The sequence below is a fragment of the Rhodnius prolixus genome, unplaced genomic scaffold (genome assembly GCF_049639745.1).
Source record: "Rhodnius prolixus isolate KJV_2025 unplaced genomic scaffold, Rpr scaffold_8, whole genome shotgun sequence".
Lineage (NCBI taxonomy): Eukaryota > Metazoa > Arthropoda > Insecta > Hemiptera > Reduviidae > Rhodnius > Rhodnius prolixus.
Window position 1 is genome coordinate 25284471 of NW_027411593.1, and position 18670 is coordinate 25303140.

An 18670-nucleotide genomic window follows, 5' to 3' on the forward strand; every position below is an offset into this window, starting at 1 on the left:
TATGGCCACTGAATCGCCCCCCGTGTCGATATAACACCATCAGGCATGTAAAGAGATTTTTCGATAGACAATTTGATGGGCGTGATTATATCGACTCGGGGGGGCGATTCAGTGATACCTCTCTCACCGGATTTGACACCTATGGACTATTTCCTTTGGGTATCCCTGAAAAACAAGGTGATTATTCATAACTTTTTTCTTTCTTTCCTTATTTCTGCTTACCTAAAAGCATTTCTAAATCTAGGTGCATCAGAATCAAGCCGGAATTGCATCTGTAGATGAACAAAAGCAGAGAATAACAGATACCTGTAAGTCGGTTAAAGCCGAATCTATTTCTTTGGCAGTAAGGGACAATTGGCAGGAAAGTGCATGTCTATGCATCTCTAATGGTGGAGGCCATTTCGAGCATGATCTGTAATATTAATGAGGAGTAAAATTTATAATAAAATAGTACTTTTCTTCTTATTCAATCGAAAAACCGTTATAATATCATTTTGACATTTCTTATAGGAATCATGTTTTCATTCATAACTTCTAAAATATCGCTCACAGAAAAAAACCGTTCAAGTAAATTTTTCTTTAAAAAAAATAGAGGAATCTATTTCTTAAATAAAAACTGCACCTCCCCATTTGAAAAAATGAAGTTGGTGTCTGTATCTCGCTTCTGGAGGCACCGAAAAAAATTTACAAAGTAAATTTGGATTCCTATCAAAAAACTAAGGGAACACGTATTTTTTAGTTTTTTTCTAGCTATCTTAGTTTCCGAGAAAAAGTCGTTATCCATATAGCTTGGGACACCCTGTATATTTTTTTTTTTTTTTTTTTTTTTTTTTTTTTTTTTTTTTTTTTTTTTTTTTTTTTTTTGGCGCATCAACAGCTAAGGTCATTAGCGCCCGGAGCTTTTTCCAGTGCACTGCCGGCCTCCGGACAGTGTTCTCTCGTTACAGACAACACTGTCCATCACCGGACAGTGAGCTGTAAGAAGCTCCTAGGAAGAGAAAATCTAAGGGTCAGCTGCTGGATTCGAACCCGGGACCTCCGCGTGGGAGTCCAGTATGCTAACCTCATAGCTAATCCCTTCCCTCTGTATATTTTGAATAGACTGACTTGGACCTCAACTGAAAACGGCACTATTCCATTAAAGAAATTCTTCTTTGATCTGTTAATCGTAATAGAATAGCTATAGCTTAATATCATATTTAGTTTGTCAATTATTCGATGTAATAAATTGAATTTGCCTATTATTTTTCAGAGCGGCCGAGTGAATTTATTTTTTGGTGAATTAGAAGGGAATTAAGATTGAGCTTGAAGAACGGTAGGTTGGTGGGGATGCTGTTATTTTTGAAGAAAACTTCAGGAAATGTACACCAAAGCTTGAGGAATACCGTTAAACGACAAGCAAATAGAGTACAATATTGTAACGAAGTGACCTTGGCGCCGACTCTTACTATAGGGGATGGAGCCTATGGTTCGTTGAGGGCTCGCTGGGAGGGGCTAACAAAAGTCCAGACTTTACCTGGGCCAGACAAAAAGGCCTAGATTGTTCTGCAAGTTTCTGGCAAACTCTAGAATGTTCCACTACTGTATAAAAATCCAGTGAGCAGCCCCAGTGATTCAGTTCTAGTTTTTTAAGGAGTTTCTCTGAGTTAGCCAGTTAGGCGGTTAGTGAGTAAGCAGTTGAGTTGAGTTGAGTTTTGCTAGTGCAGTCGAATCTAGTGCAACTCAGTGCAGTGCGGACCAGTAGTCAGTCGTGGAACAGTTGTTATTGTGTAGTTATGTAGTAAGTGTGTAACAGTAAACTGTTGTGACTGTAGGGAATGGTAAATGTAGTGAGTAGTAAAAGTTGTTAGTAAATGTTAATAATGTTACTGTGCTAATAAATCAAGTTAGTTAAAAAGTTATGCGAGTTTTATTCTTCACGAACCCACTTATTAATAACTAGTGGCAGTCACTAGTTGTAGTTGAATAGGATGAAAAAATAATTGCCATTTCAGTCGTGATACATTTATTTTGCCGAGCTTTCTGCCTCGGGACTAAGTCATCTTCAGGGCTGTGGAACATGTTTACAGATTGTTAACAATGATTCTAATAAAATGAATATGTATAATGTAACGAAATTTACAAAAATTATTTACCTAGTTTACAAAGTAATATTTTTACATTACAGGGTTGGTGTGTCTTCTGTCTTGTCTGTGTGTGATATGTGTTAGGTTGTGTGGAAGTTGTGTGTTAGGTTATGTGGTCTGTTATCACACACAACCACATTTATCCACACAACCTAACACATATCACACACAGACCGATCACACTCAGTCCAAGACAAGACACAAGACACACCAACCTTGTAATGTAAAAATATTACTTTGTAAACTAGGTAAATATTTTTTGTAAATTTCGTTACATTATACATATTCATTTTAATGAAATCATTATTAACAATTTGTAAACATGTTCCACAGCCCTGAAGATGACCTAGTCCCTAGGCAGAAAGCACGGCAGAATAAATATATCACGACTGAAATGGCAATTATTTTTTCATCCTATTGAAACTATGAATCAGTTACCAAAAAGAATGAACAACAGTTGCAGTTGAAGTTTTTCAAATAGAGAAAGATAGAAAAAGGAATAACTTTACATCGTATAATAATGTTATAATTAGTAATAATAACAATAATAATCCATCTGCTGGCCCTTAGATTTTCTCTACAAAGGAGCTTCTTACAGCTCACTATCCTGTAATGAACAGTGTTGTCTGTATCAAGAGAACACTGTCCGGAGGCCGGCAGTACAACTAAGAAAAGCTCCAGACGTCAATAACCTCAGATGTTGACGCACCTTAAAATTGAAAAAATAAAATTATATTTCATAATATAATTCAAGTCGTCAACACATTTCCACATACAATAATATTAATATTTTGGAATTTTACCTATTGTTTTCTTCAGATCTGCATCACTGCATCTTCTTATATTGTACTGGTAGAACATGGGTTTACAGCACTCTGTAGCTACCCTGGTTATTAGCGTAAAACAAGAAAGGACTTTACCAACTGGGGGTATATTAGATTAAACCAGGCTACAATGGGGAACTTCAGATATGGGAAAATTTCTTAATTAGGTCGGTGGAAACTTTTGTTCTTAGCGGTTTTCATCTTTTTCCTACTTTTCTTCTAACCTTCCTCACATTCCAGTCTAACTTTTTCGTTAATAGGAAAGGAAAATCAATATAATGGAACTTTTGATCTAATTAAATTTTGCCAAACTGTCATATAAAGTCCCATAATATTACCTTTAATTAAATAAATTGATTAACAGAATGCAACCTTTAATAGGAATTTTTTAATTAATATAGTTCAACAAAATCAATATAAATGTACTGCCAAGTCCATAAATTAAGTGCAGAAGGTAAAACCGTTATTAACTTTCCCTCATAGAGAGGATGTTAGTGTGCGAGTGAGAAAGAAAATCCGTTGTGACGTACTTCCGCTACAAAGTTCAGTTCTAAAAATTAATTTCTAATTTAGGAGGCCAAGACGAGATGGGAAAACAAATGGTATGACTTTTTTTATACTATACAGGGTGTTCATTTTAAGACGGCTCAAATGCATTTCATGCTTGAACGGTTGATCTGAGCGAAAAAATGGTAGAGGAAAAATTTGTTGCCCGTCATCTCTAGTTTCAGAATATGTGACTTGATATTAGATTCCTGCCCGCATACGCGGCAGACGCGCGACCAAATGTAAGGGTTCGCAGTTGACCCCCATTTTCATATACACACTTTTAAAGAGTATAAAAAGTTATGAAAGAAACCGGAAACCGCAATTCGATATCTTCAAAATTAAAGGTGCTAGGCCATTTCAAAATCTGGTATTTATTAATAATATTTCAATTTTTTAACTTGTTATCAAAGAGAAAGAAGTGCACGCGATAGGTTATTTTTATGTATTTTTTCATCCCCTTTCTACTAAAAATATTGCCAAGCTTATATCGGGAAATAAGTAGTTTTCCGAGTGATTTTTCTAAGAAAAATCAAATGTTAAGAGCTTTAGATGTTCTCAAGCATACACAAAATGGCTAAAAAATAATTTTACATCTGTTACAAACAAGAAGGTTTAATAATTATTTGGTAATTTTGGGAGAGTTGCGTTTAATTACCAAAAACATTGGAAACCTCCAGCTACATATTTAAGTGATCAATATCTTTCATGTAAAGGATCAAACTTATTCCTTAATTTATCAAATAATGCACTTTTCTCAACTTGTGAAGCATGTACTGTGCCTTCAAAGGTGCCTCCTCTGGCTTGCAAGCCAGGTTAGCCTGAAGGTTATCAACTGCTCTCTGAATTCGTTTTGTAGTTAAGATTATTTATTTATTATTTTTATTTTTTTGAAACATTTTTTCAAAGTGATTACAAAAACATCCGCATACCAATAACAGTAATGCTACTGTATTTGCATGAGATAATAATGCAATATTAATGGCTGTAAAATTAGCTAAAATACGAAAGTATGCCACACTAATTAGTTATTTACAGTAAATAATAGAGGTTCTTAATGAGTTTATTTAGTTAAATACTTCGCTTTCCAATTGGGATAAATAGCCAAGCTAAATAGTAAAGACAAGACTAGAAATATTATTTTATCTTACTAGGAAAAGGAAGTGTAGTGACTAGGCCAAGTTTCAAAATTGTCACCTGATATATCCTGTTTTGAATTCGCCAGAGTTTGAAAGAGGAGAGGCCCCACATTCTTCTTGTGCGAAAGATGGACGTACCTCCTGTGCCGATGAGAATGAGAGAGTTCCGCACGACTAGTATAAAAAAGGGCAAAAGAATGATAGGCGGGAAGATACCTGGAACCGTGCGCTGCAAAACGCCCGGGAGATTCTCCGGGCTAAGAATGGTAATCTGGATCAGCCTTAGGGAAGATAATGGAAAGAGCTAGTGAGGAGCAATAAGGATCTGGCCGGAAGTAGTGTGATGAAAGGTTCTGATTAGCATTTCACCGATGAAAGGGTGTTTATTTTGTTTGGATACTCGAAACGGAAGTCCCAAATGGTAGATCGCTTGCAAAAAGGCATTGCATCTCCGCTTCAATAAGTAAATAATAGTAATATACATCAATAAATGAGCTCATGAACATTCGAAACATGAATGAGGTTTTCTCCCTAACCGTGGCCTCAGAAAAATTGAGCCTCAAATGACGTGTTTGTGCATAAGTCTTAACCTCAAACCAAGGGCCATTGCGTAAGATTAAACTAAATATTGCGATTTATTAATCGTTACCGCTACTTTTTCAGATCATGCTTTTCTACTTCGTTAAGAAGTTCCACAGTTCAGATATTTATTCAAATATATTTTTGAATATATACATATATATATTTATATATATGATGTTGGGGCAAAAGGAGAAGCCTTACATCAAAGTTGAGAGGTCAGCCCATCCGTGGGTATATGATCCATCAGTAAGGTAGAGTTTGGAGAATGGTCTAGCCTTCTTTGATAACAAATACGTGCATTGTATCCTAACAAGCCCTTCTATTTCGGGACCCCCTACAGTGGGCGAATGTACTAGCCTCGTTATCCAAAAATAAAATAGCCCAAAACCTTTCTGATTCAAATCTCTTTGCCCATTACTTCAACTATATCGCCGACCTCCTTACCTCCTACTAAATACACCTTTCTTTCCCTTTAGCAAAATGTAAAATTCATATTAATAAATAATGATCAGAGACTCAGAAAACTTCTGTTTGAAAACGAAACAAGAAACGCAATTGGAGTATATATTGAAGTAAAATTTCGCCCCTTGACTACAACGAGAAGTATTTATCACAATCAAGTCCACTAACGAAGTATGATATCGATCATCCTACAATCGATATCGAGTTTTACTATATTACGGCGTATAGCAGGCAACTAAGAAGCAGATTAGCTCAATAGAGACAGGAGATCGGGATAAATCAGGAATAATAAAAACAAAGAGAGATACAGTGGACTCTCGATAAATCGAAATCCAAGGGACTACAAGAAAAATTCGAATTATCGAGATTTCGAATTATCAAGAAGTTTGAATTATCAAGAAGGGGAAAAAAAATCGAATTATTAAGAGTTATTATTATGTATATATGTATGGACATACGTATATTGAAAATACGTATGAGCTTACCTAAGTTTTAGACATATATAGCCTCAAGTAAAAAGGTAAAAATAATGAAAACGACAAAAAAGAACAAAAAAATTACATATGTATATACATTTCAATAAATAATAATATACATATGTACCTAATTAAAAAAATGAAGAACAGTTTTTGTTTCAATGTGGCTTGACTTAGTCAAGTGACTTAGAATTGTAGAAAGCGTTGATGGTGGAATATTGAGAGTTTTGGCGATATCTTTTTCCACTTTTCACGGCCGCGATAATTTTTTTTTGTTGGAGACGTACTTCCCATCGTGACAAACTAAGAAAGAGAATTGGAAAGTTAATCTGGGCTGAAAGGAGGGAAACATTACGCAGGAAACGAACAATAAGCGGAAAATGAGAAGTAAACATTACTAGGGAAAATTCGAATTATAAAGAGGGGAAGCGGCCTTATTAGTCCCCGTTCCAGCCAAACAAATCGGTAAAGGTCACTGAGTTCAGTTTAGAGCATTGTGGATTCATTGGTGTTCACCCGTTTAATTAAGGAATCGAGCTGTCTCAGAATTTAGTAGATTTGTCCTAATTTCTGTATTATGCATAGAGCCTAGGTAAGATCTTGGGATGGTTCACCACAATAAAGATACTATTAATGGACGTCCTCCTGGTGGTTTTGTGAGGAGAAGTTTTGGAACGAAGAGTTAAGCCATGGAGTAACAGGTTATGTGGTATAACTTGCTTAAACATCATCGGCAATTACCCAGCTAAATAGAAGATGGTCCAGTTCTCCTCACTAGTTGGTTTAGCATCTTCGCTTTATCTCCAGCTGTATTGGTATTCGTGTATTTACGGACTCATTTTAACACTAATCCCATCAACACACACATACTTGGCCAATCTCCCTTCTACCCCCGAAACTGAGGACACAAGTGCAAGAATTAACTCTATTGAGCTAAAGGCGTAGCAAAGCTGGTGGCCACCCCAATGCCAAAGAGCTTTCCGGCACCATAGTTGTGCGTTTCCCTTTTATGCTTTCTTTGCCATGGTTAATCACCGTCCCTTGTTTTCTCTCACTTCTTCTTCTTCTTCTTCCTTTTCGATCCCAGGAAATCCCGCTTTATTATTAGCCCTCTTTTGTTTCCAGTAGTGTATGGGCCGTCTACCCTAACCCAACACAGTCTCCAGGCCCGGACTGTCGCTATTCCCACACTTTCCTCTATCTTCTAGTATACATTCAATGCCCCACCTTTTGGCACTCTAAAAAGTAATTAGCGCTTCCATCTCGGTCTTCATTCAGCGCCAAACCTAAAGATTCGTTAATTAGTGAGACCCTGACGAAATGCAAAGTTCAATATTTATGGAGGTGTTTTTTCCTTTACAAACGCCTAACTCCACAGCTTGTTCATGTTCTCACCTCCATTTTTATTCAAAAAAGAAAAGAAAATAATTAAAATTAAAATGAGTGTTTAATTAAATAATGAAATTACTTTTGTTTTCGACCTTGCCTTCAACCTTCCTTTTTTCCCCCTTGATTTTCGCTAACATCAATAGAGTTTTGTATTTCTAGTACTTCGTCATGTCTCTCTTGCACTAAAAGGAGAGGCAGATAGTTTGGCCTTGTTTTAAAATGAGAATCTAGACAGTGAGAGTTCAGAGAATAGAATTATCAAAAATAAAAAATCTTATTTACTTCGGAAAGCGACAAGAAATATTGGTCAAAGTCTGATAAATATTAGACAGCCAAGTACCAAAAGCCTGCCAAATATAATTGTACATCTGGTTTGGAATATTTGAAAATTTTGCTCGAAACAAAAGAAGATAATTTGAGAGAGCTCTAGAGGGATAAACTTAGCAAATAACCGAAAATAGTTGACAGTTTTATAAAAATGGGCCAGCACTCTAGAGACCAAAAAAAGATCAGGTTCCTCTTCTTAATAGTAAAAAGGAAGGAGCTGCATTGATTACAATGACTTCTCAGCCAATTATCCCTGTATCCTATCTACATCGTAGTACGGAAGCAGAGCAGTGCATTTTAAAGAGACACCGGAAACGATGGTGATCCCGAGCTGATTGCCGTCAGAAAAGATGTCTAAAATGGCTGTGGTTGGCTTTAACAGGTTCCGGATCGGCCATTTGAGTGGACATGCGAATTTAGCGTACCATCTTTTCAAATGTGGCCTTACCCAGTCATCACCAATCAGCGCCGACTGTGGTGAGTCCAATGAGACTATGCGGCACTTTTGTAGAGGTGTGTCCCGTTTATTCTAAAACTAGATTTCTCGTCTTCGGAAGGTCAAATATTTCTCTACCGGAGATTGTAGCATCTGGTAATCTTTACCAGAACTCTCTAGGTTTATTCAGTGCACTGGGCGATTGAGTAGCCACATGCTCCCTAGTGTCCTGTTGCTACTTTATTAGTTTATTGTACCGGATTTGTAGGTTTTGAAGCCCCGATGTCTCTTATGAGGTGATGGGTGGGCGGAGAACAATTTTGAATTGCCTGCGTCCCTTCTCTTTTTTTGGTGGAACCACCAAATAATTTTCATTTTCACTAAATTTAAAAACAAGAAATAACCATTACCTTAACTGTGCTGGTCTGTGGTTGGCCAGATATTGTATGCGCTGGATAAATTCTCTCTAGCACAATTATGTATGCTAAATGTTACCTGAAAAATAAATTTAATAATAAATAAAGACTGACAATGTCAAACATTTTCAAAAATAAAGAGCTAACTTATTTAATTGTGAAATACCATATTTCGCTTTGAAATATTTTATTTATATAAATTATTTAAAAATAAAAAAGAAATATTTATTTATTTTGTAATAAAATATATATAAAATCAATGTCGATTGATTACTTAACTTCGGACGGCGGCATTCAGTTTTAGTATGTACACAATGCAAGCAAATGCAACTTAAACCAGCACATCCAATAATAATAATCAATCGAAGTATCTGTGAACTCAAACAACGAAAAGATATTCAGAGAAATGCTACTGTACAGAAGGTTGCAAATCCAAACATCATGTAAAAAGTAAGTGATGCAAAGTAATCGCCTATTTTTTTAGGCGGGGCTTAACGTCCAACTACCAATTAGGTGTCGCCGACGGAAGCTACAAGCAAACATACTTTACTGTAAATTTCTTTTATTAACCATTAAATAAAATCCAAGGCCTAAGACGGGAATCGAACCCAGTACCACAAGATACATGTCTTCATTCAGCGCCAAACCTAAAGATTCGTTAATTAGTGAGACCCTGACGAAATGCAAAGTTCAATATTTATGGAGGTGTTTTTTCCTTTACAAACGCCTAACTCCACAGCTTGTTCATGTTCTCACCTCCATTTTTATTCAAAAAAGAAAAGAAAATAATTAAAATTAAAATGAGTGTTTAATTAAATAATGAAATTACTTTTGTTTTCGACCTTGCCTTCAACCTTCCTTTTTTTCCCCTTGATTTTCGCTAACATCAATAGAGTTTTGTATTTCTAGTACTTCGTCATGTCTCTCTTGCACTAAAAGGAGAGGCAGATAGTTTGGCCTTGTTTTAAAATGAGAATCTAGACAGTGAGAGTTCAGAGAATAGAATTATCAAAAATAAAAAATCTTATTTACTTCGGAAAGCGACAAGAAATATTGGTCAAAGTCTGATAAATATTAGACAGCCAAGTACCAAAAGCCTGCCAAATATAATTGTACATCTGGTTTGGAATATTTGAAAATTTTGCTCGAAACAAAAGAAGATAATTTGAGAGAGCTCTAGAGGGATAAACTTAGCAAATAACCGAAAATAGTTGACAGTTTTATAAAAATGGGCCAGCACTCTAGAGACCAAAAAAAGATCAGGTTCCTCTTCTTAATAGTAAAAAGGAAGGAGCTGCATTGATTACAATGACTTCTCAGCCAATTATCCCTGTATCCTATCTACATCGTAGTACGGAAGCAGAGCAGTGCATTTTAAAGAGACACCGGAAACGATGGTGATCCCGAGCTGATTGCCGTCAGAAAAGATGTCTAAAATGGCTGTGGTTGGCTTTAACAGGTTCCGGATCGGCCATTTGAGTGGACATGCGAATTTAGCGTACCATCTTTTCAAATGTGGCCTTACCCAGTCATCACCAATCAGCGCCGACTGTGGTGAGTCCAATGAGACTATGCGGCACTTTTGTAGAGGTGTGTCCCGTTTATTCTAAAACTAGATTTCTCGTCTTCGGAAGGTCAAATATTTCTCTACCGGAGATTGTAGCATCTGGTAATCTTTACCAGAACTCTCTAGGTTTATTCAGTGCACTGGGCGATTGAGTAGCCACATGCTCCCTAGTGTCCTGTTGCTACTTTATTAGTTTATTGTACCGGATTTGTAGGTTTTGAAGCCCCGATGTCTCTTATGAGGTGATGGGTGGGCGGAGAACAATTTTGAATTGCCTGCGTCCCTTCTCTTTTTTTGGTGGAACCACCCTTCTAATACAATCTAATCGTTTCTTGACCATACAGAAATAGAATCTAAGAACTAGAGATATCTTTCGAAACTTCTTCTTTTATTATAACAAGAGTGGTTTAAAAGAGACATTCTTGACTAAGAGCTAACTTGAGTTCTGGAAATTAGGATCCCCACACTTCCTAACATTTTTTTTTTTAAATTAAGAATTTTAGATCTAATCACAAAACAACCCCTTTAGGTTCAACGAATATTTTTTTAGTCTTCAATTTTATCTTGAAGGCGCCTTTGCAATAGCAGCACAAAAACTTGGAGTTGGTTCTTGTTGGTTTCTATAGTTTATAGTGAATCTTTTGGTAAAGTTGCTGTATTAATTCTTTATTACGAATGATATGTTTTGGTCTAACATGTAAAGAAGCCATCTTTGTAACACATGTAAGGACAGTTGTTTGGGTAAGTAAACTTTTGTTATGTAGCCCTTGCATTCGTTTAGCAGTCCCCAAGAGATGAAGTCTGTGAGTCCAAATTGCTCCAATTATGGCTTTGTAAAGATGAATTTTATCTATCAAGGTCAGTTTAAAAAGTCTATCAAACTATTCTAGATAGAAGGAACCAAGACACCTTCTAATACTAGAATTTTCCATGACAAGTATGCTGATTTATTGGACAATTTTTTGGTTGATCTAAACGGGCGGACAGTTGAAATTTTTGAGGGTAAATTTTACATATTCATTGATTTTATCCATTGCAGCGATCCTTGATTTTTGTATCCCTAATTGGTTTCGTAATTCCAACCATCAGAAGAAGTAGAATAAATCAGTTTGGTGACTTCAACTATGTTTCCGTCTCATGCTTCACTTGCTTTTAAATATTAAGCATTGTGTGTTACATTGCATTACTCTTTTAGATGGACCAGTAGTTAATTTTAAAGTAGGTTGTCTTAAAATAAGGAAGTCAAAGGTTACAAATTGCGGAATATAAATATAACGGAAATAAATTGATTTTCTATCTTTAACTTCCTATTAAATAATAATAATAATAATAATAATAATAATAATAATAATAATAATAATAATAATAATAAGGGAAGGGATTAGCTATGAGGTTAGCATACTAGACTCCCACGCGGAGGTCCCGGGTTCGAATCCAGCAGCTGACCCTTAGATTTTCTCTTCCTAGGAGCTTCTTACAGCTCACTGTCCGGTGATGGACAGTGTTGTCTGTAAAGAGAGAACACTGTCCGGAGGCCGGCAGTGCACTGAAAAAAGCTACGGGCACCAACAACCTCAGATGTTAACACGCCTTAAAAAAAATATGTATAAAAAAGTTAGGATTAAATATTGATGAGTTATCATTTTGTATTGTGAGACTAAGTTGAAGTCAAATTCTCTATATCAAATGGGACATCCTCTGTTGATGGATGAAAGTACGATAAAGGTAAGATATTTAAAAAAAAAATAGGCGTGTCATGACGAATAAAAATCAGGGATATTAAATATGGTGACAAAATTTCAAATTAGGAGAAATATGGCTGACTGAAGGAGCCATTAACATGAATACATTTCAAGTCAAGTTTTTTAATTCATTGAAAACTCTTTTAGATGGACCAGTAGTTAATTTTAAAGTAGGTTGTCTTAAAATAAGGAAGTCAAAGGTTACAAATTGCACTTTAAACAATTAGTATAATAATTTGAAACTAAGCAAATTAACCTTCGATTATAAAAATAGTACTAGTTTAAAATATTTCCTAACATTTTCTCAAATATTTCAGATAGATCAGAAATAAATGTTTACTTTAAAATTTATCTAATGGTCCATCTAAAAGAGTTTTCAATGAATTAAAAAACTTGATAAACTAACACTGTTGAGTGCTCGTGAACACGTTTTCTTGCGAAACAAACGTAATTTCTCGTACGAAGATAAAAGGAATCCTGGAAAATGATATACCGTTTGAAAGCCTAATAGACAAGGAAACTTTTATAAAAAGTGCCAGCACTTAGGTCGGATAATGATCACATAAGGGCCTGATGAGTTTTCTTAAACATTTCGATTACTTTTATTTTTCCAGTATTCGGAGGAAGATTGAGGCTGTTTAGAGAATAACTTATGCTTCGAAATGGTATCAATTTTTAGAAAATTTATCTGTCTTTCTAACCGTGTCATCAGAATTGAATTCGGACTGAAACCTTCTGTGTAATAATATTTTTATTGGAAAAAAGTAATGATTTTAGAAAAAAAAATTAAGTGTCGTCACTCAAGAACAGGGGAAAATATGAAGTGGCCATTGAACTGCACTTTAGATTACTACACACAGTAGGCCTATGGATAATTCTTACTGGTTCACTGGTTCACCCTATATAAAAGAACTCTATTAGTAAATATAAAAACACATGATGTAAATGATGTAATCCCAAAAAAAGTTAGCACTGCTTTCTGATTTTTATCGGCTTAAATAATAGTTTTGGGTTGAAGACAAAAATATATATATAAAAAATGTTATAATTAATAGTAGAATTAATATTGCCGCAAACATTATGATCCAAGACATAAAACTAATATGTGTCCATATTAAAAGTAATAAAGACCAATACCTCCACAGAATACAGAATCTCTAAAAGCTATCAATGCTAAATAACACACAGACACTATCTCTATAAGGCCTTGCGTTCATTATGATGTACCCAGTTAGGGTAAATATTTAGACAAGATCTGCGGTTGAACATTGAGAGAGGTAAGTAGTACACTAGGGGAATATCATCATAGCTGAAATAGTCGGCTATAGCCTGTATTAATTGCTGAAAATTAATTAAGCAACCTCTCTTATGCAATAAATAGAATATATATATATCTATATTCTGAATTTATAAGTAGGAAAAGGACTTTATTACTATTCATTCTATTCTTTATTCATTAAAAAGTAAAAAGTAGATAAATATTTATTTAAAAATTATACTATCTGTTAAATGTCACCAAACTAAGGTTTAAATTAAATTTTATTTGTATTTGATCCTTTTTGATAATAACAAATGCTTTTAATTTATCTTTTATTTATTTAACTTCATTTGTTTGAGGTTTTTTAAAATGAAACAAAATTATAAAAAACAAAAGTCTACAATGATTAAAAACACAATTTAAATAATTAACATTTTACTGCTGAAAAAAAGATCAATTGTAATTGGCAGAAATTTTAAACAATCACTTATCATGATAATTTGATTACAATATAAAATAATGTCATTAATGCTATTAATAATGTCATTAATAATTAATAATGTAATTAATTATACAGGGTGTTCATTTTAAGACGGCTCAAATGCATTTCATACTTAAACGGTTAATCTGAGCAAAAAAATGGTAGAGGAAAAATTTTTTGCCCGTCACCTCTAGTTTCAGAATATGTGACCTGATTTTAGATTCCTGCCCGCATACGCGGCTGACGCGCGACCAAAAGTTAGGGTTCACAGTTGACCCCCATTTTCATGTGCACAGTTTTAAAGAGTATAAAAAGTTATGAAAGAAACCGGAAACCGCAATTCGCTATCTTTAATTAAAGGTGCTAGGCCATTTCAAAATCTGGTATTTATTAATCATATTTCAATTTTTTAACTTGTTATCAAAGAGAAAGAAGAGCACGCGATAGGCCATTTTTATGTATTTTTTCATCCCCTTTCTACTGAAAATATTGCCAAGCCAGTAAAGTTGGTATTTTTCCTCTACCATTTTTTCACTCAGATCAACCGTTTAAGCATGAAATGCATTTGAGCCGTCTTAAAATGAACACCCTGTATATTGTAAATTTTGCGGTACACACAGAAACTTAGTTAAATCTTGATTTTAATTTGTAATGATTCGATTTTACTTATATACGTCATTAAATACATAGTACATACGGCAAATTATTGGACGTAAAGCAATCTTTAGAGAGTTTATACAGTGTTGAAAGAAAGTAATATTTAATCTGACTTATTAATTTCTACTGGTTTATTACTTAATTAAATTCTTTTGCTCAATTTATTTGTAAGGCTTCTAAGTAGAACTGTCAGCTACTTGCAACTACTTAAGTCACAGCAATCCACTACATTCTCTTGTAATGTGAAGAAGTCTGACTATAAGCTTTCAAAGTTGATTGATTGGGGTTCGTTAAATAAGGATTCCATTTCAGTAGCTTGTCCAAGAAAAGTCTGTGGTAATGAAAGGATTAGGTACGATTTACGGAAAGAAAAGAACTCATATTATTAAGTATCCTGAGCTTATTTTTTGGGGGGTTAAACCCAAAAAAATCCCTAATTATCACCATTTTTTTTTTAATTTTTTTAGTTTTTAAGACAAGAATCGAATTGAAAAATAGGAAATATCACTTTCAAGTTCCCCTAAATCGAAAAGTCGGTGGATTGAGTGCACGGCGTAATTCTCAAAAACCAAAAATCCCACCAGGAAATTCTAATTTGATACATCTGATGACTTGGACAATTAACTTTTGGACAAAATTGTCAAACTACAAGTACCATTTAGCTAAAACAATATTTTAGTTATTTGAGATTCGCTAGCAAACTTCTTTCTATTATTTAAAAATATCTATTCTCAAAACTATTTTCCTTAAATTTTGCTAATAGTGCTACAAATTTTATTTGAAAATGTTCACCGTAAAATTTGATTAAGGCCAGCACTGGGCAAAAGGGATGGTTGGGATTCAAAAGGGCTATTTCGACGATGAATAGACTTATTTTTTACCTACTAAATATTAATAATGAAGTTTAAATAAAGATATAATTAAATTTCAAATTTGAAAACGATTAGCTGAAAGGTCGGTGCTACTTTAATAGTTTTGGTGCACATTTTTTAAAATTAAAAAACGATACGTTGCAAGTAGAAAACTGTACGAAAATGCATATTGCAAAACACGCAAAATTAACAACTTTTTTGATATCTGGTTTTGGAACCACCGCAGAATCTTGTAATTTTTTTTTTTTTTTTTGATAAAATCAGCCAATAGAAAATGCAACTTTACCAAATTGATTTTTCATTTATTTATTTTTACTTTTATTGATTTATTATTCTTTAAAGTAGCTTAAACGATGATTATGTAACGTACCATACTTATATTGCGCGTAGATCTAAAAATCTTATCAGAAAGATTTGCCTGTAAAAAATAAAGGAATTTCTGCGGACTTCTACGGTAGTTGGACTTTTTTGCTGGACTCATATTGCTTTAAACATTAATAAGGATAAAAAAAAGGAAAGTTATTGCTGAGTTGTTAGCGTATACTGGGAATACTAAAGCGGAGATCCTGGATTCGAAACCAGCTGTTGACCCTTAGATTTTCTCTTCCTAGAAGCTTCTTACAGCTCACACTGTCCAGTAATGAGTATGTAATGTCTGTAACGAGAGAACACACTGTCTGAATGCAGGCAGTGTACTGGAAAAAGCTCCGGGCGCCAATAACCGTAGATGTTGGACGCGCCTTAAATACAAAAAGAATACATAAATATTGATTAAAATATTTAAATTTAAATATAACGGAAATAAATTGATTTTCTATCTTTAACTTCCTATTAAATAATAATAATAATAATAATAATAATAATAATAATAAGGGAAGGGATTAGCTATGAGGTTAGCATACTGGACTCCCACGCGGAGGTCCCGGGTTCGAATCCAGCAGCTGGCCCTTAGATTTTCTCTTCCTAGAAGCTTCTTACAGCTCACTGTCCGGTGATGGACAGTGTTGTCTGTAACGAGAGAACACTGTCCGGAGGCCGGCAGTGCACTGGAAAAAGCTACGGGCACCAACAACCTCAGATGTTAACACGCCTTAAAAAAAAATATGAATAAAAAAAGTTAGGATTAAATGAGTTATCATTTTGTATTGTGAGACTAAGTTGAAGTCAAATTCTCTATATCAAATGGGACATCCTCTGTTGATGGATGAAAGTGCGATAAAGGTAAGATATTTAAAAAAAAATTGGCGTGTCATGACGAATAAAATCAGGGATATTAAATATGGTGACAAAATTTCAAATTAGGAGAAATATGGCTGACTGAAGGAGCTATTAACATGAATACATTTATTTAAAGTATTAGGCGATTTCCTTTTTTGGTAATTGAAATCAACTAAATGTTAGTGAAAGAAAATTTAATTAAAAAAAACAGCAGTAATTGAAACTGTGCGGATGTTCAGACTTTTAAATTCATTTTACAGCATGTTATCAATTGTTGTAAACAAGTAGCTAGCACTTGTGTGATTTGCTCTAATGAAGTTGAGTAGCCTTTTCGGATAGATCAATGGAAGAAATCGCAATGAAATAGTGATTCATGTGTGTGTGTGTGTGTATATATACGTATGTGTGAGCGAGATAGAAAATGTGGTCTAGCCTGACTGTTCTGTCACAACACTTTTCAATTAAGTGTGACATCTGGTAGCTGTTAGAACGAGGGTAGGGTAAGGCAGGACCCTGATCTGGTCCTGGGTAGGAATTGGAAAACCACTGACCCTATATCACCCTTCGCCATTCTCTTCAAATTAACCCTTCACTCACGAACATTCCCTTGTTACTCCACTCACAAACACACACTCTTGGCCATAGTTCAGAGAAGTAGTGAAAATATTCCAAACCTTTTAACAGTTTCCCAAATCGTACAAAAAGATTTCTTTTATTTATTTATTTTTTTGTAACCACTCAACTCAAGTAGTTTCCACTAAAAGTATTTTGCTATAAACATTAAATGAGTGTGATATTATTTTTTTGTATTTTGGTTGAAAATGTGGTTAGGTTGGCAGTGCTGGATAATATGTTCGATTTTAACAATCGAAGCACGCATGTTTATTATATCACGGATCGATTTCGGACTTTTATGTATAATTAGAGGAAGATTAACCAGTTTGGTGAAGAGATTTTGTATTTCATTGACCTACCGACTCGTACTTCACTTGCTGACTGAATTTTAGTAGTAACATGTTGCGTAAAGTAAAGTAAGCAAAGTAATGCCCATTTTTTCAGGCGGGCTTTACATCCAACTACCAAATAAGGTGTCGTGGACGGAGGCGACTAGCAAACATACTTTACTGTAAATTTCTTTTATTAACCATTAAATAAAATCCAAGGCCTAAGACCGGGAATCGAACCCAGTACCACAATACATATTAGCATTACAGGTTTCGCCTCTAACCTGCTCGGCTACCGTGGTGCCTCGGTAATATGTTGTAGAAAGAAAGTAAATAAAGTAATGCCTATTTGTTCAGGCCGTCTTTAGATAGATTAAACTAAGGCGGCCCCAAGACCTACGCCACTGCGACCCCTTTGGATCTATTGTGGCTCCCCTCACTCTAAAGCTCACCCTCCAGACCTGTCCTTTTAATCAGACTCTTGATGCTGGAGAGCGGCTCTTGGGTAAAGCTCACAGGCCTTGGGGTTTTTCCTCCCCGAGAAGTAACATCCTTAGCCTGACCAGCCCCTCGCACTGACACAACACGTACAGTGCCGTTTCCTCCTCTACCTGACAGAACCTGCAAAGGCTATCATCTGCCAGGCCCATGCGATGCATATGTTTCCTGAGCATGCAGTGGCCAGTTAATAGGCCTACAATCATCCTTATAGCCCCACGGCCTTGACGGATTAATTCTGCAGTCAGCCTCGGTGAATAGCCTTTAATGAACTGTCTCTGCCCCGTGGTAGCAAGCCACCACTCTTGAGACCTCAGGCCGTTTTTACATTCAACTACCAAATTAGGTGTCGTGGACGGAGGCGACTAGCAAACATACTTTACTGTAAATTTCTTTTATTAACCATTAAATAAAATCCAAGGCCTAAGACCGGGAATCGAATTCAGTACCACAATACATATTAGCATTACAGGTCTCGCCTCTAACCCGCTCGGCTACCGTGGCGCCTTATATTCTATTATCTTCACAGAAAATTAATAATACAAATAATTGTAAATAATTGCCATTTAATTAATAAAAAACCAAATTAACACTGTAAATTACTGTTAACAATGTTGTACAAGTGAGTAAATACGTCATACCTACTGTGTAGCCAATGTTATTCGTTTTCAAAACAATTTTACATACGTTTGCAATCACAATATATATTA

General features: G+C 35.0%; 1 long non-coding RNA gene across 3 annotated transcripts in view; it reads right to left on the reverse strand.

Annotated features, from left to right (window-relative positions):
• The window catches only part of LOC141451049 (uncharacterized), a 1078357-nt gene that overhangs the window by 710833 nt on the left and 348854 nt on the right, over positions 1 to 18670 (reverse strand). For 2 of the 3 annotated variants that reach the window (XR_012456506.1, XR_012456505.1), the window contains exon 2: positions 8718 to 8802. The exons of the other annotated variant lie outside the window; for it this stretch is intronic. This is a non-coding gene — a long non-coding RNA (uncharacterized lncRNA). The remainder of the gene's footprint in view (positions 1 to 8717; positions 8803 to 18670) is intronic. 3 annotated transcript variants of the gene reach the window in all.